This window comes from Thalassophryne amazonica, chromosome 11 (genome assembly GCF_902500255.1).
Source record: "Thalassophryne amazonica chromosome 11, fThaAma1.1, whole genome shotgun sequence".
In the NCBI taxonomy this organism is placed as follows: Eukaryota; Metazoa; Chordata; class Actinopteri; order Batrachoidiformes; family Batrachoididae; genus Thalassophryne; species Thalassophryne amazonica.
In genome coordinates, this window is record NC_047113.1 from 69,407,365 (window position 1) to 69,428,535 (window position 21,171).

General features: G+C 39.4%; 1 long non-coding RNA gene across 1 annotated transcript; it reads left to right on the top strand.

Annotated features, from left to right (window-relative positions):
* Positions 1-5,098: 5,098 nt before the first annotated feature.
* On the top strand, positions 5,099-19,413 carry LOC117520969. Its single transcript, XR_004563833.1, has 3 exons — positions 5,099-5,109; positions 5,332-5,335; positions 19,319-19,413. It is a non-coding gene; the product is annotated as an uncharacterized LOC117520969 (long non-coding RNA).
* The last annotated feature ends 1,758 nt before the right edge of the window (positions 19,414-21,171 follow it).

Sequence of the window (21,171 nt, forward strand, 5' to 3'; positions counted from 1 at the left end):
ATTTCCCTTCTATCAGAAGTACAAAATGAAACAACCATAAAATGATAAAAGAAAAGATGGCAAAGACATCTGGACGCCTCAGACAAGAAATAGTGCACAAGCAGCCAAGCACTGAAGACATCTTGGTAAACTGGCCTCACTTTTCCAGATGGAAGAGGTATGTTTTTAGATGCAACTCACCTCAGATATCAAACACTCAGATCATTAGACAAATTAGAAAATTATAAAGCTGATCTTTGAGCATTTTGATCCATCCTGTAGCTCTTTTCGGAAGAATATTTGTGGATTTAGTTCTACATGTTTAACTTCTTTCTACATGCTCTTTCTCTATTTTCGCAGATCAGTGCAGAGTTCTGGAGAGTGACAACAATTCCCCTGGAGACAACGTCCATGGCACAGTTGGACAAGCACTCCACCAAACTGTTGGAGGTCATCAGGTGTAAGTGGGGACGTGCAAAGCAACAGACAACCAGTATCTTGCAAGTTTTAGATGAGGTATCTATTAACGAGTTCCATAGCTTTATTATTCATTTGTGTGCGAAAGGAAGCGATGTTTCAATTAATAGTAACTATTTGTACTCAGACCTCTACAATTTCTAATTTCATGCAGCATTTCATAGTTGCACAGTAGGAGTTACTAGGACAAGATGTTACAATTTTGGTATACAAAGAATATGTTGTGGAAAAATAGAGATGTGTATTTTTTTCAGCACTTTTGGTACAAAGACCCATGTGGTTTTAAATGAGACTGTTTCATACTGTTTATTGGGGACTTTTCATTCTTGAAAACAATATACAAGTTGTACACAATTTGGAAGAATAAATATGTTCATAACAAAATGTGTGAGTATAATTTTTTGTATTGAGACTTAAGTTAAATTTACATAAAATCGTAAATGCAAACTTTTTATTTGAGACAACCTAAAAGGGCTATTTGCTCCAACATTCAAGTTTTTTTTTAATGAATTTAAATTGTTCAGGTTAGATTAAATTAAAACATTGGGTTTAAGTAGGAAAAGCAACTTGATTTATTTTAAACAACTTAAAATAAATGGTTTGCTGCAATGTAGAAAAATAGTTTGCATGAAGTAAAAAAAAAGTAGGCTAAACTAATTTTTTTTATTTATGTTGACTTAATGTAAAAAATAAGAAAAAATAAGGTGTGACAGATTACCCTAATTCTTTTAGGTTTAACCAGGGTTAAAATTTTTTCAGTGTACTGGGGGGTGAGAAATACACTAAGCTTGACATGAGCCATGCATATCAGCAGACTGTATTAGATGAGGATTCAAGAAAATATGTCGCAGTGAATACCCACAAAGGATTTTTCACATATACAAGACTGCCTTTTGGTGTGAGCTCCAGCCCAGCGATATTTTCAGCGCACGATACATAAGTTACTTCGGAAAGAGGAGCCATGGCTGTGGGAGCAAGAGCAAGAAAAAGCCTTCACATGTCAAAAGAACTGTTACAATCAAGCAGGATGCTGGTGCATTATGATGAAAATAAGGAACTGATACTCTCACGTGATGCATCTCCATGTAGAGTTGGGGCAGTGCTAGCTCACCGCATGGCAGATGGTGAGGAGATGACCATAGGGTTTGCATCACGCATGCTCACTGCGGCCGAAAAGAACTATTCCCAACTTGATAACGAGGGATTAGCTGTTATTTTTGGAGTCCAGTATTTTCACAAGTACCTGTATGGTCGAGGGTTTGTGATTTGTACAGATCATAAGCCGTTGATAAATTAATTATATGAGATGTAGGCTTTCCCACAAATGGCATCTCAAAGAATAATTAGGTGCGCTGTACTGTTGAGAGTGTATATGAGTATGTCATACTTTATAGGGCAGGTAAATATAACGGTAATGCTGATGCTCTCAGTCGAATTTCCTCGGCCGGAAAAACTCAAGGATACAGAACCAGAGGAACAGGGTTGATGCTGGACCAAGAAAAGAGCCCTCTTACAACATCAGAACAACTCTGGCAATGGACATTTACAGATCTTATACTCTCAAGAGTCCCCCCAAAAATGTTTTTAATAAAACACCTGAACTAAGGCTGCCTGTTAGCTTAGCTGGTTGGAGGGGCGTCTTCAGGCTGAGCCACCCATGCTCCACTCCTTTAGAGTACATGATTAATCAGATGCCAACACGGTGACACTCAGATATGGGCTTCATATCTGCTGTTCCGGGTCTCTATTGAAAATCCACAGGTGACATCATGCAGGCTTTGTCCAGTACAGTAGTGTTCAGAATAATAGTAGTGCTACGTGACTAAAAAGATTAATCCAGGTTTTGAGTATATTTCTTATTGTTACATGGGAAACAAGGTACCAGTAGATTCAGTAGATTCTCACAAATCCAACAAGACCAAGCATTCATGATATGCACACTCTTAAGGCTATGAAATTGGGCTATTAGTAAAAAAAAAAGTAGAAAGGGGGTGTTCACAATAATAGTAGTGTGGCATTCAGTCAGTGAGTTCGTCAATTTTGTGGAACAAACAGGTGTGAATCAGGTGTCCCCTATTTAAAGATGAAGCCAGCACCTGTTCAATCAACTTCAATCAACTTTTTTCTTGTATAGCGCCAAATCACAACAAACAGTTGCCCCAAGGCGCTCCACATTGCAAGGCAAGGCCATACAATAATTATGAAACACAGTCTACGTCTAAAGCAACATAACCAAGGGATGGTCCAGGGTCACCCGATCCAGCCCTAACTATAAGCCTTAGCGAAAAGGAAAGTTTTAAGCCTAATCTTAAAAGTAGAGAGAGTATCTGTCTCCCTGATCTGAATTGGGAGCTGGTTCCACAGGAGAGGAGCCTGAAAGCTGAAGGCTCTGCCTCCCATTCTACTCTTACAAACCCTAGGAACTACAGTAAGCCCGCAGTCTGAGAGCGAAGCGCTCTAATGGGGTAATATGGTACTACGAGGTCCCTAAGATAAGATGGGACCTGATTATTCAAAACCTTATAAGTAAGAAGAAGAATTTTAAATTCTATTCTAGCATTAACAGGAAGCCAATGAAGGGAGGCCAACACGGGTGAGATATGCTCTCTCCTGCTAGTCCCCGTCAGTACTCTAGCTGCAGCATTCTGAACCAACTGAAGGCTTTTTAGGGAACTTTTAGGACAACCTGATAATAATGAATTACAATAGTCCAGCCTAGAGGAAATAAATGCATGAATTAGTTTTTCAGCATCACTCTGAGACAAGACCTTTCTGATTTTAGAGATATTGCGTAAATGCAAAAGGCAGTCCTACATATTTGTTAATATGCGCTTTGAATGACATATCCTGATCAAAAATAACTCCAAGATTTCTCACAGTATTACTAGAGATCAGGGAAATGCCATCCAGAGTAACGATCTGGTTAGACACCATGCTTCTAAGATTTGTGGGGCCAAGTACAATAACTTCAGTTTTATCTGAGTTTAAAAGCAGGAAATTAGAGGTCATCCATGTCTTTATGTCTGTAAGACAATCCTGCAGTTTAGCTAATTGGTGCGTATCCTCTGGCTTCATGGATAGATAAAGCTGGGTATCATCTGCGTAACAATGAAAATTTAAGCAATACCGTCTAATAATACTGCCCAAGGGAAGCATGTATAAAGTGAATAAAATTGGTCCTAGCACAGAACCTTGTGGAACTCCATAATTAACTTTAGTCTGTGAAGAAGATTCCCCATTTACATGAACAAACTGTAATCTATTAGACAAATATGATTCAAACCACCGCAGCGCAATGCCTTTAATACCTATGACATGCTCTAATCTCTGTAATAAAATTTTATGGTCAACAGTATCAAAAGCAGCACTGAGGTCCAACAGAACAAGCACAGAGATAAGTCCACTGTCCGAAGCCATAAGAAGATCATTTGTAACCTTCACTAATGCTGTTTCTGTACTATGATGAATTCTAAAACCTGACTGAAACTCTTCAAATAGACCATTCCTCTGCAGGTGATCAGTTAGCTGTTTTACAACTACCCTCTCAAGAATCTTTGAGAGAAAAGGAAGGTTGGAGATTGGCCTATAATTAGCTAAGATAGCTGGGTCAAGTGATGGCTTTTAAGTAATGGTTTAATTACTGCCACCTTAAAGGCCTGTGGTACATAACCAACTACAAAGATAGATTGATCATATTTAAGATTGAAGCATTAAATAATGGTAGGACTTCCTTGAGCAGCCTGGCAGGAATGGGGTCTAATAAGCATGTTGATGGTTTGGATGAAGTAACTAATGAAAATAACTCAGACAGAACAATCGGAGAGAAAGAGTCTAACCAAATACCGGCATCACTGAAAGCAGCCAAAGATAACGATACATCTTTGGGATGGTTATGAGTAATTTTTCTCTAATAGTCAAAATTTTGTTAGCAAAGAAAGTCATGAAGTCATTACTAGTTAAAGTTAATGGAATACTCAGCTCAATAGAGCTCTGACTCTTTGTCAGCCTGGCTACAGTGCTGAAAAGAAACCTGGGGTTGTTCTTATTTTCTTCAATTAGTGATGAGTAGAAAGATGTCCTAGCTTCACGAAGGGCTTTCTTATAGAGCAACAAACTCTTTTTCCAGGCTAAGTGAAGATCTTCTAAATTAGTGAGACGCCATTTCCTCTCCAACTACGGGTTATCAGCTTTAAGCTACGAGTTTGTGAGTTATACCACGGAGTCAGACACTTCTGATTTAAAGCTCTCTTTTTCAGAGGAGCTACAGCATCCAAAGTTGTCTTCAATGAGGATGTAAAACTATTGACAAGATACTCTAACTCCCTTACAGAGTTTAGGTAGCTACTCTGCTCTGTGTTGGTATATGACATTAGAGAACATAAAGAAGGAATCATATCCTTAAACCTAGTTACAGCGCTTTCTGAAAGACTTCTAGTGTAATGAAACTTATTCCCCACTGCAGGGTAGTCCATCAGGGTAAATGTAAATGTTATTAAAAAATGATCAGACAAAAGGGAGTTTTCAGGGAATACTGTTAAGTCTTCTATTTCCATACCATAAGTCAGAACAAGATCTAAAATATGATTAGAGTGGTGGGTGGACTCATTTACTTTTTGAGCAAAGCCGATAGAGTCTAATAATAGATTAAATGCCGTGTTGAGGCTGTCATTCTCAGCATCTGTGTGGATGTTAAAATCGCCCACTATAATTATCTTATCTGAGCTAAGCACTAAGTCAGACAAAAGGTCTGAAAATTCACAGAGAAACTCACAGTAACGACCAGGTGGACAATAGATAATAACAAATAAAACTGGTTTTTGGGACTTCCAATTTGGATGGACAAGACTAAGAGACAAGCTTTCAAATGAATTAAAGCTCTGTCTAGGTTTTTGATTAATTAATAAGCTGGAATGGAAGATTGCTGCTAATCCTCCGCCCCGGCCCGTGCTACGAGCATTCTGACAGTTAGTGTGACTTGGGGGTGTTGACTCATTTAAACTAACATATTCATCCTGCTGTAACCAAGTTTCTGTTAGGCAGAATAAATCAATACGTTGATCAATTATTATATCATTTACCAACAGGGACTTAGAAGAAAGAGACCTAATGTTTAATAGACCACATTTAACTGTTTTTAGTCTGTGGTGCAATTGAAGGTGCTATATTATTTTTTCTTTTTGAATTTTTATGCTTAAATAGATTTTTGCTAGTTATTGGTGGTCTGGGAGCAGGCACCGTCTCTACGGGGATGGGGTAATAGGGGGATGGCAGGGGGAGAGAAGCTGCAGAGAGGTGTATAAGACCACAGCTCTGCCTCCTGGTCCCAACGCTAGACAGTCACAGTTTGGAGGATCCCAAAAAATTGGCCAGATTTCTGTTGAACATGCTTTTCTCTTTGAAAACCTGAGGAAAATGGGACGTTCAAGACATTGTTCACAAGAAAAGCGTAGTTTGATTAAAAAGTTGATTGGAGAGGGGAAAACCTATACGCAGGTCCAAAAATTTATAGGCTGTTCATCTACAATGATCTCCAATGCTTTAAAATGGATAAAAAACCAGAGACACATGGAAGAAAACGGAAAACAACCATCAAAATGGATAGAGAAATAACCAGAATGGCAAAGGCTCACCCATTGATCAGCTCCAGGATGATCAAAGACAGTCTGGAGTTACCTGTAAGTGCTGTGACAGTTAGAAGACGCCTGTGTGAAGCTAATTTATTTGCAAGAATCCCCCGCAAAGTCCCTCTGTTAAATAAAAGACATGTGCTGAAGAGGTTACAATTTGCCAAAGAACACATCAACTGGCCTAAAGAGAAATGGAGGAATATTTTGTGGACTGATGAGAGTAAAATTGTTCTTTTTGGGTCCAAGGGCCGCAGACAGTTTGTGAGATGACCCCCAAACTCTGAATTCAAGCCACAGTTCACAGTGAAGACAGTGAAGCATGGTGGTGTAAGCATCATGGTATGGGCATGTTTCTCCTACTATGGTGTTGGGCCTATATATCGCATACCAGGTATCATGGATCAGTTTGGATATGTCATAATACTTGAAGAGGTCATGTTGCCTTATGCTGAAGAGGACATGCCCTTGAAATGGGTGTTTCAACAAGACAATGACCCCAAGCACACTAGTAAACGAGCACAATCTTGGTTCTAAACCAACAAAATTAATGCCTTGCAGATGTGAAGAAATCATGAAAAACTGTTGTTATACAGCTAAATACTGGTTTAGTGATTCACAGGATTGCTAAAAAAGCAATTTGAACATAATAGTTTTGAGTTTGTAGTGTCAACAGCAGATGCTACTATTATGGTAAACACCCCCTTTTCTACTTTTTTTTTTTTTACTAATAGCCCAATTTCATAGCCTTAAGAGTGTGCATATCATGAATGCTTGGTCTTGTTGGATTTGTGAGAATCTACTGAATTACTGGTACCTTGTTTCCCATGTAACAATAAGACATATACTCAAACCGGATTAATCTTTTTAGTCACGTATCACTACTATTATTCTGAACACTACTATATACCCAGTGACTTTATCCACTTCAGCAACCACAATAAACTGTCTTCAAAACTGTTTTAGCACGCATGGTATCCCAAGATGATCATCTCAGACAATGCACAGTGTTTTGTCAGTGAATAAACCAGAGAGTTCATAACAAGGAATGGAATAACATGTGACATCAGCACCGTATCACCCATCTTCAAATGGTTTAGCTGAAAGAGCTGTGCAAACTTTTAAAGATCTCATGAAAAAGAGTAGCAGTAATACAGTAGAGACAAAGTTAAATAGGGCACTGTTTAGCTATTGTATCACGCCACACTCAACAACGGGATTGTCACCTGCTGAGATGTTGATAGGAAGAAAATTGAGGTGTACACTTGATTTCATACACCCAGATCTTAAAAAGAAGGTGGAGACCAAACAAACAATTCAAAAGCATATCATGACAGACTTGCTAGGGAATGCAACATTGAGGCAGGAAAATCCATCTATACAAAGAACTATGGATTTGGACCAAAATGGATACCGGGACTGATACAGGAGACTACAGGACCCGTTTCCTACAATGTGCTACTAGGAGATGGAAAACTGGTCAGATGACATGGTGATCAGCTGTTCACCAGACAAGAGTCGCAGCCGTCAGTTCTGAATCCGGATCTCGTGCCAAGGAGGAGCATGTGACAACCACACCAGCATCAACCACATAGGACAGGATGCAGGTCCTATGCAAGAGTGAGGCAGAATCTTGCCTACAACAGAGAGCAGTGCAGCTGTTGGTTCTCCAACAACAAGCTTGTTCGTTCTCTCAGTAACAGGAAACAACCAGCATACATGAAGGACTTGTTAAGTGAGTATTGCTAAACACCCAGACAGATTAAAAAAAAAAAAGTGGGGGGGGGGGGGGGGAAGAGATTGACAGTAGTGTATTTTGTTGAACTTGCGGGTTACACATAAAGGTTAGAGGTTGAGCCAGCGAAAACTGAAATTGGGACAACTGTGGTTTGAGTTTTGTTTTAGAACCAGATTGTTGCAGTTCATGGTGAATGTAAACTAGGGATATGTTTCAATTTAAGAGGGGAGGGATGTTATAAAATGATTTCCTGGTGTCACCACTCCATACCAGCAGAGTGTGCTGGGAGATGTTCGGTGACCCCGAGTGTTGTTTCGGCTGATTCCTAAAAAATAGCAGTATGTTACCTGACTTCGTATTAAAGGTGATTTCTTGAGAGAAAGCCGGCTCTTTGGTGATGGTATAGTGAGGATACTACATGGTCAAACTTTCTGCTTCGTGTCAAAAGTCTGGCTGCAGCATTTTGAACCAATTGGAGAGCCCTAATGCTGGACTGCGGTAAACCAGAAAATAGAACATTGCAGTAGTCCAATCTAGAAGAGATAAACACATGGATCAGGGTCTCAGCAAGCAGCATTCACAGATGGAAGAAAGCAGTCCTCATAATATTCTAATGTGGAGGTCAAAGGACAATGTAGGATCAAAAATTACCCCAAGGTTCTTCACTTTGTCAGTGTGATGTATGACACACGAGCCTAGGCTAAGCGTTAACTGGTCAAATTGATGCTGATGTTTCACTGGACCAAGAACCATCATTTCAGTCTTATCAGAGTTTAAAGTAGGAATTTTCTAGACATCCACCTTCTCACTGATACAAGGCAATCTTCTAGGGATTTTGTTGTGAATGAGATTACCAGCAGTTATCGGCATGTATAACTGAGTATCATCAGCATAGCAGTGAAAGGTAATCCCAAAATGCTTCAATATGTGCCCAAGGGGTGCTATATAAAGGGAGAAAAGCAGGGAGCCTAAGATGGGACCCCTGTGGAACCCCAAATTCATGTCACTAAAGTTAGAGTTAGTGTACTGTACAAAACACAGTGAGAATGACTGGTCAAGTATGACCTCAATCATGCAAGGGCACTCCCAGTAATCCCAAAAATGATTTTCCAGCTATCAAGTAGAATATGATGATCCACGGTATCAAATGCAGACAATGAGATCTAACAGCACCAGAACCGTAGTGGTGTCCGAATCCATTGCAAGCAGAAGATCATTCACCACTTTATGAGAGCCATCTCTGTGGAATGATATTTCTACAAGCAGACTGTAGTGGCTCAAACAGATATTCTCAGTAAGATAGTCCACGAGCTGCTGTGAACCACTTTTCCAGAATTTTAGAGCAAATGACAGATTTGACATTGGGCCGATAGTTTTTCAATACAATAGGGTCAAAATTAAGTAAGGTTTAATCACTGCAGATTTGAAACATTTAGGAACAGATCCAGAAGTTAAAGAAAGATTAATAATTTAACACACAGTGGGCCCAAGAGAACCGTATGTCCGTTACTAAGAAGTGGCTTCCGTCTGGCCACTCTACCATACAGACCTGATTGGTCTATTGCTACAGATATGGTTGTCCTTCAGGAAAGTTCTCTCTCCACAGAGGAATGCAGAGTGACCATCGGGAACTTGGTCACCTCCCTGACTAAGGCCCCTTTCCCCTGTTTGTTCAGTTTAGATGGGCAGCCAGCTCTAGGAAGACTCCTGGTGAATCACAATTTCTTTCATTCATGGATGATGGAGGCCACTGTGCTCATTGGGACTTTCAAAGCAGCAGAAATGTTTCTGTACCCTTCCCCAGATTTGCTCCTGAGACAATCCTGTCTTGGAGGTCTGTCGATAATTCCTTTGACTTCATGCTTGGTTTGTGCTCTCATATGCACTTTCAACTGTGGGACCTTATATGTAGACAGGTGTATGACTTTCCAAATTATGTCCAATCAACTGAATTTACCCCAGGTGGACTCCAATGAAGCTGTAAAAACATCTCAACAATGATCAGTGGAAACAGGATGCACCTGAGCTCAATTTTGAGCTTCATGGCAAAGGCTGTGAATACTTATTTAAATTATTTCTTTATTTTATTTTTAGTTGTAATTTTGCAAAAAACTCAAAATCTTTTTCACATTGTTATTATGGGGTATTGTGTGTAGACGTTTGAGGAGGAAAAACGAATTTCATCCATTTTGAATAAGGCTGTAACATAAAAAAACGTGGAAAAATGAAGTGCTGTGAATACTTTCTGGATTCACTGAACCATGCAGCTCTGCCCATCCAGTATCTTTAATGTTTGACACTTTGCAAAAAACCCAAAATCAAACTTATTAAGGGCATATAAAGTAACAACTACAACAACAAAAAAAGCAGATATACTGTGAAACCCAGCTTGACAAAACACAATTTTTATTAAAATAATCAGGTTCTGGCATTGCTGGACTGCAGGGTTTTTTTTAAGTAACATAAATGCCAATTCTGCTGACTTGAAACACTTTAATACAAAGACGCATGTCACTAATTTCAATTTCTTGGGTCATGTCATTTTCTTGTGTAGCAGAGCCTGAGAAGATGAATGGGCACAAGCTCAAGTGTCATTTTCATATTAATGAGACCGATGCTTGCTTCTTTTTGAAAAGTCCAACGGAATAAATCTTTTGTCCTCTTATTATTTCAGTCTGCATATGAAGCCCTCCAAAATCAGAGACCGACTGACTCACTACTGTGCAACTATTGGATAGAATCATACATTTTAATGAACATCGACAAACTCTCCGATTGTCCAACCTGCCTATCAGTATGCAGATATTCTATCAAATAAATTGCTTTTAACTTTGCATATAGTCCACTCAGATATAGCATGAGCAACTCATGAAATATGCACAATCTAACCTTCAGATTTTATTTTTTGAAGAGTCTGTAAGTAAACTGATGCATAACATTACAATATTAGACCAAGTCTGTGTACAGCTGATATCGAGACACCGATTCATTTCCTTTGGGTCTCAAAGAACTGATTTTTGTCTTCTGGTTTCCCAGTATTACTCTTCAGGTGATCGACAACACAGTTACCAGAATTGTGAGCATATAAGTCTTGTGTCGGATTCTCTGCAGTGACTGTTTGTCCCTGCAAGGACAGATTTTAAGGTCCTGCTGTGAATACAGAACAATAGGGGTGCAAGAGAACAAGTCAACTTTGTCAGTTCTGCAATGTATACACAGACATATTGAGAATTGAAATTGTGTTACTTTGTCTCCCAGACAATACACACTCACAGAAATATTTAACCCTAACTTTTAAGATTTATGTAATTTTATTACATGACAAATTCCCATCTACTTTTAATTTTTTAGATAATTTTAATACAAACCTACCAAATAAACCTTACATGATGCATATTCATTACTGTAATAAATCCTATTTGAAATGCATTATCCTCAGCTTTATGTATTTAGTATTAATAAAATATAATTATTCTAAATAAATAATAATGACAGTATTTATTTAAATACATAAAGTATATTGTTTGAATTGCATAATAATAATGTTACCTATGCCATTTATCTTGTATAGGTAACATAATTATTATGCAATTCAAGCAATATACTTTATGTATTTTAAACAAATACTGTCATTATTATTGATTTAGAGTAATTATATTGTATTAATACTACATACATAAAGCTGAGGATTATGCATTTCAAATGAATAGGATCTATTACAGTAATGAATATGCATCATGTAAGGTTTATTTGGTAGGTTTGTATTAAAATTATCTAAAAAAGTAAATGGGAATTTGGCATGTAATAAAATTACATAAATCTTAAAAGTTAGGATTAAATATTTCTGTGAGTGTAGCCCTGATATCTTGTCAATCACTTCCAAATCTACCAAATGTTGGTCAGAACATCTGATCCCTTGAATCCTCCCTCCCCCTCATGGGTTGAAATTGTTTCCAGACAGCATGGCTTTAGATTATATTGGCAATATCATATTATGAATCCCTTCTCTAAAATTATAGTGGTGCCACAGTGTCAATCGTATTTCTCAATTTTTGCACATAGTGAAGGCATTACTCTCAGCGTAGTGGCTTTGTGTGCATATGTCACCTCACTTGACGTAAAAACTGATGCACAAGATTCCTAGAAGAACCTTTAGGTCAACTAACAAGCCATTTTAATAGTCATTCATTTTGTGCCACTTATCCGGATCGTGATAGCAGGTGTTTGCGTGAAGTGACTAGGCTGAGAATCAGCAGCTCTAAATCGGAGACCATGGTCCTCTGTTGGAAAAGGATGAATTGTCTCCTCTCGGTCAAGGGCGGAGTTATTGCCCCAAGGGGAGGAGATTAAGTACCTTTGTTTCTGGTTTTTGAGAATAAGTTGTAGCATGAGATCAACAGACTAAACTCGGGCTGTGTGAGAAGTTTTGCTGACAGTGTGCCAGACAGTCATGGTGAAGAACTTAGGTGAGCCTCAATTTCCACCCTCATCCTTGCATATGGTTATGAACTTTGGGTAATGACCAAAAGAATAAAGCCGCAGATTCAAGTAGTGAAATGAGATTCCTCTATGGGGTATCTAGGCTAACAGACAGGGTGAGAAGCTGAAATATCTGGGAAGGACCGAGTACAACAACTGCTTCTTTGCACTGGAAAGAGCTAGCCAAGGTGGCTCAGTCATCTGGTCAGGATGACCTGAGGTCATCTCCTTAAGGCACCTTCACACATAGTGCGAAGTTTGGTCAAATATGGTGAAACAGTTCGAATTAGCGCACCACGAAACATCACGCCAATGGGCAGGCGTGCACGATCCCAGTGCAAGATTTCATGCACACAACGGTGTCTTTCGAGCAGTAGCAGGGCAAGGTCCACCACATCGCGCCACTTATGTGGAATAAATAAAAACCAGCCAGTACCTGCAGGACCACATTGCGCCTCTTAAGTGGAGTAAATAAAAATAGAGAGAGAAAAAAAACACACCACCCACGGGATGCGAACCCACACCTTACAAAACCTCTGATTGCCAGTCAGAAACTTTACCACTGAACTACAGAGCTGTCCTTTGAAAACTGCAGGAATCTGCCTCATATCAGGAAGGACATGGAAGTATTCCTAAAAATAAATAAATAAAATCACACACCATACCAAAACACTGCATTTATCAAGCGACGTATACAAGTATGATGTAGCGTATTTATTTATTATTGATTAGAGCCTCCACACGGGGAACAAAAAGATGTAATATAATTTACAAATATTCAGGATCGGCTCACACCGGTGGACCATAGAGATTGTAGTGAATAAGCAGGTAAACTCCCAAATTGAATTAGATCGGATTAGTCCCATCTGATGAGTCACCAAAATAATGAACAATTTAGGGTTTAACACTCATTATTTAATTATTACTCGGGGTACCACCTATTTATAGAATATTTACTTTAATCTCAAATTAATTAATCAGTCTCAGTTTAATTAAATCAGTCTGATCTGAAAGTCATGAATTCCCAATACAATTAACCAATGGTTTCCTTCTGAACACAAATAAACCACAGTAGAAATATTTACAATTTATTTACAAGTAATGAACGGTTTACTGGCATTTTCATAGACAGTGATTAAATAAGTTCATTTATGGACACAATTTTCTTACTCATGAGACGTTGGAAGAAAGAGAGATAAAGCTTAAAGACTTTTAAGTAAATACATCTGATTGGAATTTAGTGATGAATTTAGAAACCAATTAATTTTAAGAAATTATTAAACAAACATGAATATGTTTAAAAAGAAGGAGAATTCAAATTAGCCACTTTGTATCCATAGACAACAAACCCTTTTTCTGGAACCTTTAACTGGGTCACTTAGCTGGTCCATTTGAAGAGATGGTTCGGATGATCCATCCGTCCGTCGTTGATGTTCATGCTCTGGGCAGCGTGAGCTCACTTGGGTCAAGGGGTAACTCAGCGGTCTCCCCGGCGATCCAACGGCTTGTGTCGGCCGGCTTTACAGACAGGTTGGCTGCGGTTTTGAAATCAGCTCCATCGTCAGCTTGCAGGAACCCAGAGATAGAAGGTGTTTGTTGAAAATGGTTTCTGGTAGCTTTTAAAAAGTTTGGTGGAACCAGATTAAGAGTTTTTTGTGAATTTATAAAAAGGTTTAAAACTTTAAAAGTGTTGAAAAACAAAATAGCCGCAGAAAAGGAGAATCACTTTTCTGTAAATTCGCTATTAGTTTGAAAAGCTCAGCTTGGAAGTTCTCTTAAGAATTCAAAAGACATGATGCACCTTAAAGTGTCAGGTTAAAACTTTAAGTTTGTCAAAAATAAAGTATGAATGAATGAGTGCCACGTGGCAGCTTAGCTTAGCAATGGGGCCTTGGCCCAAAAATAAAAATTAAGCGTTTAACAAAGAAAGAGAGAAAATCAGGAGCAAGAGCAGCAGAGAGAGGATTTAAGAGAGCATTTGTGGCTCTGTCCTAAACTTTTAAAGGGGATTTATGTCATTAAACTCTGCCCATTTAGGGTGTTGTAATCTCACAGAAAACCTCATGTCCTCAAAGGGAAGACATATGATTCAACTATTTAAACATTAACAATTCTGGTATCTATTTGTTCTCAGACATTCAAATGGACACACATTATTACTAGTCAGACACATCTTTTGGATAAACAGAATATTTCACCATCAACATAATAATGCAGAAAGATCACCCTTAATCACATCAGTTAAAATAAGCACATGTCAATAAACTGGAATGATTACATGCAAAACATTTTGTTTAATTAATCAATACAACACAGAATTTATACAGTAGTGTTCAGAATAATAGTAGTGCTATGTGACTAAAAAGATTAATCCAGGTTTTGAGTATATTTCTTATTGTTACATGGGAAACAAGGTACCAGTAGATTCAGTAGATTCTCACACATCCATCAAGATCAAGCATTCATGATATGCACACTCTTAAGGCTATGAAATTGGGCTATTAGTAAAAAAAAAAGTAGAAAAGGGGGTGTTCACAATAATAGTAGCATCTGCTGTTGATGCTACAAACTCAAAATATTATGTTCAAACTGCTTTTTTAGCAATCCTGTGAATCACTAAACCAGTATTTAGTTGTATAACCACAATTTTTCATGGATTTCTTCATGTCTGTGAGGCATTAATTTTGTTGGTTTGGAACCAAAATTTTGCTCATTTACTAGTGTGCTGGGGGTCATTGTCTTGTTAAAACACCCATTTCAAGGGCATGGCCTCTTCAGCATAAGGCAACATGGACCTCTTCAAGTATTCTGACATATCCAAACTGATCCATGATACCTGGTATGCGATATATGGGTGATTCTTTAACTACGGGCACTATTGGCCTTGTAAAAGTAATTTCCACCACACCATTGCCTTACAGTATAAAGGCCTTGGGGCAACTGTTTGTTGTGATCTGGCGCTATATACATGTGCTCTGATGTCACTGTTTATCTCCATAGAAACTACCCAAACATCTTTCATACAAACTGTTTAAAGGGACATTACAGTGTTGTGGTGGAAATTACGGCAATAGTGTGGGACAACTACATTTTGTTTAAAAAAATCACAACAGTTGTATGACATTGAATACCCCAATTATGTTTTGATATATTTACTGATATTTTATTCAGAGATATTTTAAAACATTAGAAAAAACGTTTACCATTCATTTTATCATTGAAGATCAAAAGTCTGGGTGTGGGACAAGCACAAAACGGCAATATTTGCATATAATGATGCTGAAAAAAGGTGAAAAAGTCATCATAGACTACTAGAACAAATTTCTTAACACTTTCATTGTAAAGATAACTATAAAAGTGTGAAATTTCCCCTTTTTTCTGTTTTTCATACAATATGATCAAAGGACATAAGTGCCCGTAGTTTAAGAATCACCCATATAGGCCCAACACCATAGTAGGAGAAACATGCCCATATCATGATGCTTGCACAACCATGCTTCACTTTGAACTGTGGCTTGAATTCAGAGTTTGGAGGTCATCTCACAAACTGTCTGCAGCCCTTGGACCCAAAAAGAACAATTTTACTCATCAGTCAACAAAATATTCCTCCATTTCTCTTTGGGCCAGTTGATGTGTTCTTTGGCAAATTGTAACCTCTTCAGCACATGTCTTTTATTTAACGAGGGACTTTGCGGGGATTCTTGCAAATAAATTAGCTTCACACAGGCGTCTTCTAACTGTCACAGCACTACAGGTAACTCCAGACTGTCTTTGATCATCCTGGAGTGTTTAATAGGTGAGCCTTTGCCATTTCTGGTATTCTTCTATCCATTTTGATGGTTGGTTTTCTGTTTTCTTCCATGTGTTTCTCTTTTTTTTGTGTGTCCATTTTAAAGCATTGGAGAGCATTGTAGATGAACAGCCTATAATTTTTTGCACTTGTCTATAAGTTTTCCCCTCTCCAATCAACTTTTTAATCAAACTATGCTGTTCTTCTGAACAATGTCTTGAACACCCCATTTTCCTCAGGCTTTCAAAGAGAAAAGCATGTTCAACAGGTGCTTGCTTCGTCCTTAAATAGGTGACACCTGATTCACACCTGTTTGTTCCACCAAAATGACGAACTCACTGACTGAATGCCACACGACTATTATTGTGAACCACCCCCCTTTTCTACTTTTTTTTTTTACTAATAGCCCAATTTCATAGCCTAAGAGTGTGCATATCATGAATGCTTGGTCTTGTTGGATTTGTGAGACTCTACTGAATCTACTGGTACCTTGTTTCCCATGTAACAATAAGAAATACGAGGGCTGTCAATAAAGTAACGGTCCTTTTTATTTTTTTCAAAAACTATATGATTTCATTCATATGTTTTTACGTCAGCATGCGTGAGTTTTTCCACGCCTGTCGGTGACGTCATTCGCCTGTGAGCACTCCTTGTGGGAGGAGTCGTCCAGCCCCTCGTCGGAATTCCTTTGTCTGAGAAGTTGCTGAGAGACTGGCGCATTGTTGATCAAAATTTTTTCTAAACCTGTGAGACACATCGAAGTGGACACGGTTCGAAAAATTAAGCTGGTTTTCAGTGAAAATTTTAACGGCTGATGAGAGAGTTTTGAGGTGATTCTGTCGCTTTAAGGACTTTCCACGGTGCGAGACGTCGTGCAGCGCTCTCAGGCCGCCGTCAGTCAGCCTGTTCACCAGCTGAAAAACCTCCACATTTCAGGCTCTATTGATCCAGGAAGTCGTGAGAGAACAGAGAAGTTTCAGAAGAAGTCGGTTTCAGCATTTTATCCGGATATTCCACTGTTAAAGGAGATTTTTTTAATGAAAGACGTGCGGACGGATCCGCGCGTCGGGACGCAGCGGACGCGGTGCGGCGGCACAGGAAAAACACCTCCGTGTTGATAACCATTTGTAAAATCCAGGCGGCTTTTGATGGCTTTCAGTGGAGTGAGTATATGAGAAATTGTTTAACAGGCAGGGACATGTTCCAACTTGTCCTTAAGGCTTTCAAACAGAGGTGTTTTTCCTGTGGCGGGCGTCGCTGCGGCTGGCGTCCCACGCGCGGACCCGTCCGCACGTCTTTCATTAAAAAAATCTCCTTTAACAGTGGAATATCCGGATAAAAATGCTGAAACCGACTTCTTCTGAAACTTCTCTGTTCTCTCACGACGTCCTGGATCAATAGAGCCTGAAATGTGGAGGTTTTCAGCTTGAACAGGCTGATGACGGCGGCTGAGAGCGCTGCAGCGACGTCTCGCACCGTGGGAAAAGTCCTTAAAGCGACAGTATCACCTCAAATCTCTCATCAGCCGTTAAAATTTTCACTGAAAACCAGCTTAATTTTTCGAACCGTGTCCCACTTCGATGTGTCTCACAGGTTTAGAAAAAATTTTGATCAACAACGCGCCAGTCTCTCAGCAACTTCTCAGACAAAGGAATTCCGACGAGGGGCTGGACGACTCCTCCCACAAGGAGTGCTCACAGGCGAATGACGTCACCGACAGGCGTGGAAAAAACTCACGCTGCGCACGAGGGTTCAAGCAGGTCTGACGTAAAAACATATGAATGAATCCATATAGTTTTGAAAAAAATAAAAAGGACCGTACGTTATTGACAGCCCTCGTATACTCAAAACCTGGATTGATCTTTTAGTCACATAGCATACTATTATTCTGAAGCACTTACTGTATATGAATAAAAAATACGGATGTACAATTCTTTTTATTTTAAAAGAATGTCTTGTTTCTTTACTTACACCTAAATAAAGACAAAGTTTTCTGACCACGTGTTATCATGGGGGAAGGGTCCCCCAGCAATGAGGAGTGGTTCTGTCCTAGGCTTGAAGTCATAAAATTTGGGTTCTCCTGGCCTGGAGAAGCTCAGAATCTGATGTGAAGCAATTATGTCATGTAATTCATAATGACCGGAATTTAACCGATAAACCAGGCAAGGACTCCTTTTTGAAGTACTTCGATTTATAGTTCTGTTTTTCTCTGCGAAACAGTGTTGAGGCCTAAAGGGGGAGCCTCAGGCTTATCTTCCAGATGGCCAGAGAATTTCTGGACTGGGGGTGGAAGCACAGGCTGTCTCCAGTTGAAAACTCAGGTTTTGTTAAGACAGCTTAATGTATTTATTAATTCAATTCAGGGCGACCTCAAGGCCCTGTCTGTTCATCTGGTGATGGCCCATGGTCACTGACATACAGTCATGAATGACATGAATGAGAAGCAGTTGTACTCTGATCATGTCCGCATCTACTGGGTCAGTGCGTCCAGTCACCCCGCGTGCTCTGCCTGACACGTGTGTCTTGTGGACGGCACACTGCAGCAGAGACACCACCTCATGTGTAACAGAGCTCACGTGGGTGATGTGGTCAGATTGCCCTCTGCGTGTTCTGATCTGACGTCCGTTTCAACCTGGCAGGCTGTCAATGTCCACGCCCTGCGCGAGCTCACCAGCTGCAGCTCATCTCCATGGTGATCAATCAATCAATCAACTTGTTTCTTATATAGCGCCAAATCACAACAAACAGTTGCCCAAGGCGCTCCACATTGCAAGGCAAGGCCATACAACAATCATGAAAAACCCCAACGGTCAAAACGACCCCCTATGAGCAAGCACTTGGCCACAGTGGGAAGGAAACATATCACAGTGGTGATATATGTTATGTCCACGTAAGTACAGCAATCAGACACACACACACCTCACAGTGGACAGTTAGTAGGTGTTGTCCAGCTGGGATGTCCAGAACGACAGATCCCCACAGCTGCTTTTGTCAGAAGCCACACCTGTCAGTGGAGTGCACACACCACGTGTCAATGTGTGTTTGCAAAGTCACACTCATGGGGAACTTAGGCAAATTTCACTGCAAGTATGACAATGATTGTCTGCAGTCTGTTGTGCCAAGACTGCGACTGGCCACATATTTCTAAGTGCCATGTGAGCGGCGTTAGATGTTTGTGCATGTCACCTGGAGTTTGGCCGACACCTGCTGCGAGAGGGTGCAATGGGTTAGCACAGTGAACACTGTCTTTCAGGCACTGGTGTGAGCAAATAGTTGTAGCAACAGGTGTACAAGGCATTAGAGGCAGCTACGATTCTATGTGTTTTGCATACAATTCCTCCATGCGCACGTCGAACAAACTTGGCACTATGTGTGAAGGGACCCTTGAGGTCTTCCAGTTACAACTGGAAGGAGGTCTTGACATGCTGAACACAAATTAAACTATTTATTGGTAGATTGTAAACCAGCTTCTAAAGTGCACACCGCCACTTACTGGATAGGTGTGTGAAATCACTGCATAAATCCTCAGTCAGTACATTACCATGAAACAAAATATAACAAGGAAACAACATGTTTGGTAGTTTCAGCACAATCATACAGAACTTTTAAAAGCTGGAACAAGAGCATTCTTGGGTCCAATAGTTTATTGAAGCCTAAAACTACCATACTTGAAACCCCAACTCCAGTGCTGCCCCTTTAAGTTTACAAAATATAACTGGGTAACTACTCTTCAGTCAGGTATAGACTGGTACCTCTGCTGTATTATCAAACTGCTCATTCTGCATATGGGGGGGGGGGGGGGGTCGGTCTACCCTGCCAAAAAAACAAAACAAAAAAAAAACCCACACACCTCAGTCCTTCCCATACTTGGCTTGTGATGGTACAGCCAATAGTATCCTGAATTCCTGGTATTTCAAAGGTATTCTTTCTTGCACTTGGACTCCGTGTGTCAATCTTGCACCAGGCTACCTCGAGTTGAACAGAGGCCGTCTGTGCTCAAGTGAACGTAAATGTTAAAGGGAACAAAAACAAATCCTTTCTACCTGCTCACACTAATGAGTTTAGTTTGATTTTTTCAACAAGACCCATCTTACTTTCAAAAGAATCACTTTCTATTTCACACCGTTATGTAAACTTTGCAATTGATCCATGCTTCACCTGGTCACAGATCATTTATGGTCTGTTACACCACTGAAAGATACTAAATGATTGTGCCCCTTATCAGCTTGCCATTTTTAATCAAACCTTATACACTCCTGTGCACTTTCAAGACAGACCTGTTAAATCAGCAGGTTGCAGCCTTCCCTCAGGCACCGAATTTATGCAACATTACCAGTTTATGGGTGATTCTTAGACTACGGGCACTTATATGTCCTTTGATCATATTGTATGAAAAACAGAAAAAAGGGGAAATTTCACACTTTTATAGTTATCTTTACAATGAAAGTGTGTTAAGAAATTTGTTCTAGTAGTCTATGATGACTTTTTCACCTTTTTTTCCAGCATCATTATATGCAAATATTGCCATTTGTGCTTGTCCCACACCCAGACTTTTGATCTTCAGTGATAAAAATGAATGGTAAAGAAACGTTTTTTCTAATGTTTTAAAATATCTCTGAATAAAATATCAGTAAAATAATCAAAACATAATTGGGGTATTCAATGTCATACAACTGTTGTGATTTTTTTAAACAAAATGTAGTTGTCCCACACTACTGCCGTAATTTCCACCACAACACTGTAATGTCCCTTTAAACAGTTTGTATGAAAGATTGTTTGGGTAGTTTCTATGGAGATAAATAGTGACATCAGAGCACATGTATATAGTGCCAAATCACAATAAACAGTTGCCCCAAGGCGCTTTATACTGTAAGGCAATGGTGTGGTGGAAATGTAATTTCCACCACACCATTGGCCTTTAACTACAGGCACTATTGGCCTGTAGTTAAAGAATCCCTTATATTAGACGGGCAAACTGAAGTTTAAGTCTAGGATTCAGCTTTTATGATGAGGCACACGTGTGCAATAATCATGCTCTTTAAACAGCACTGTGATATGCCACATCTGCCAGATGGATCATATTG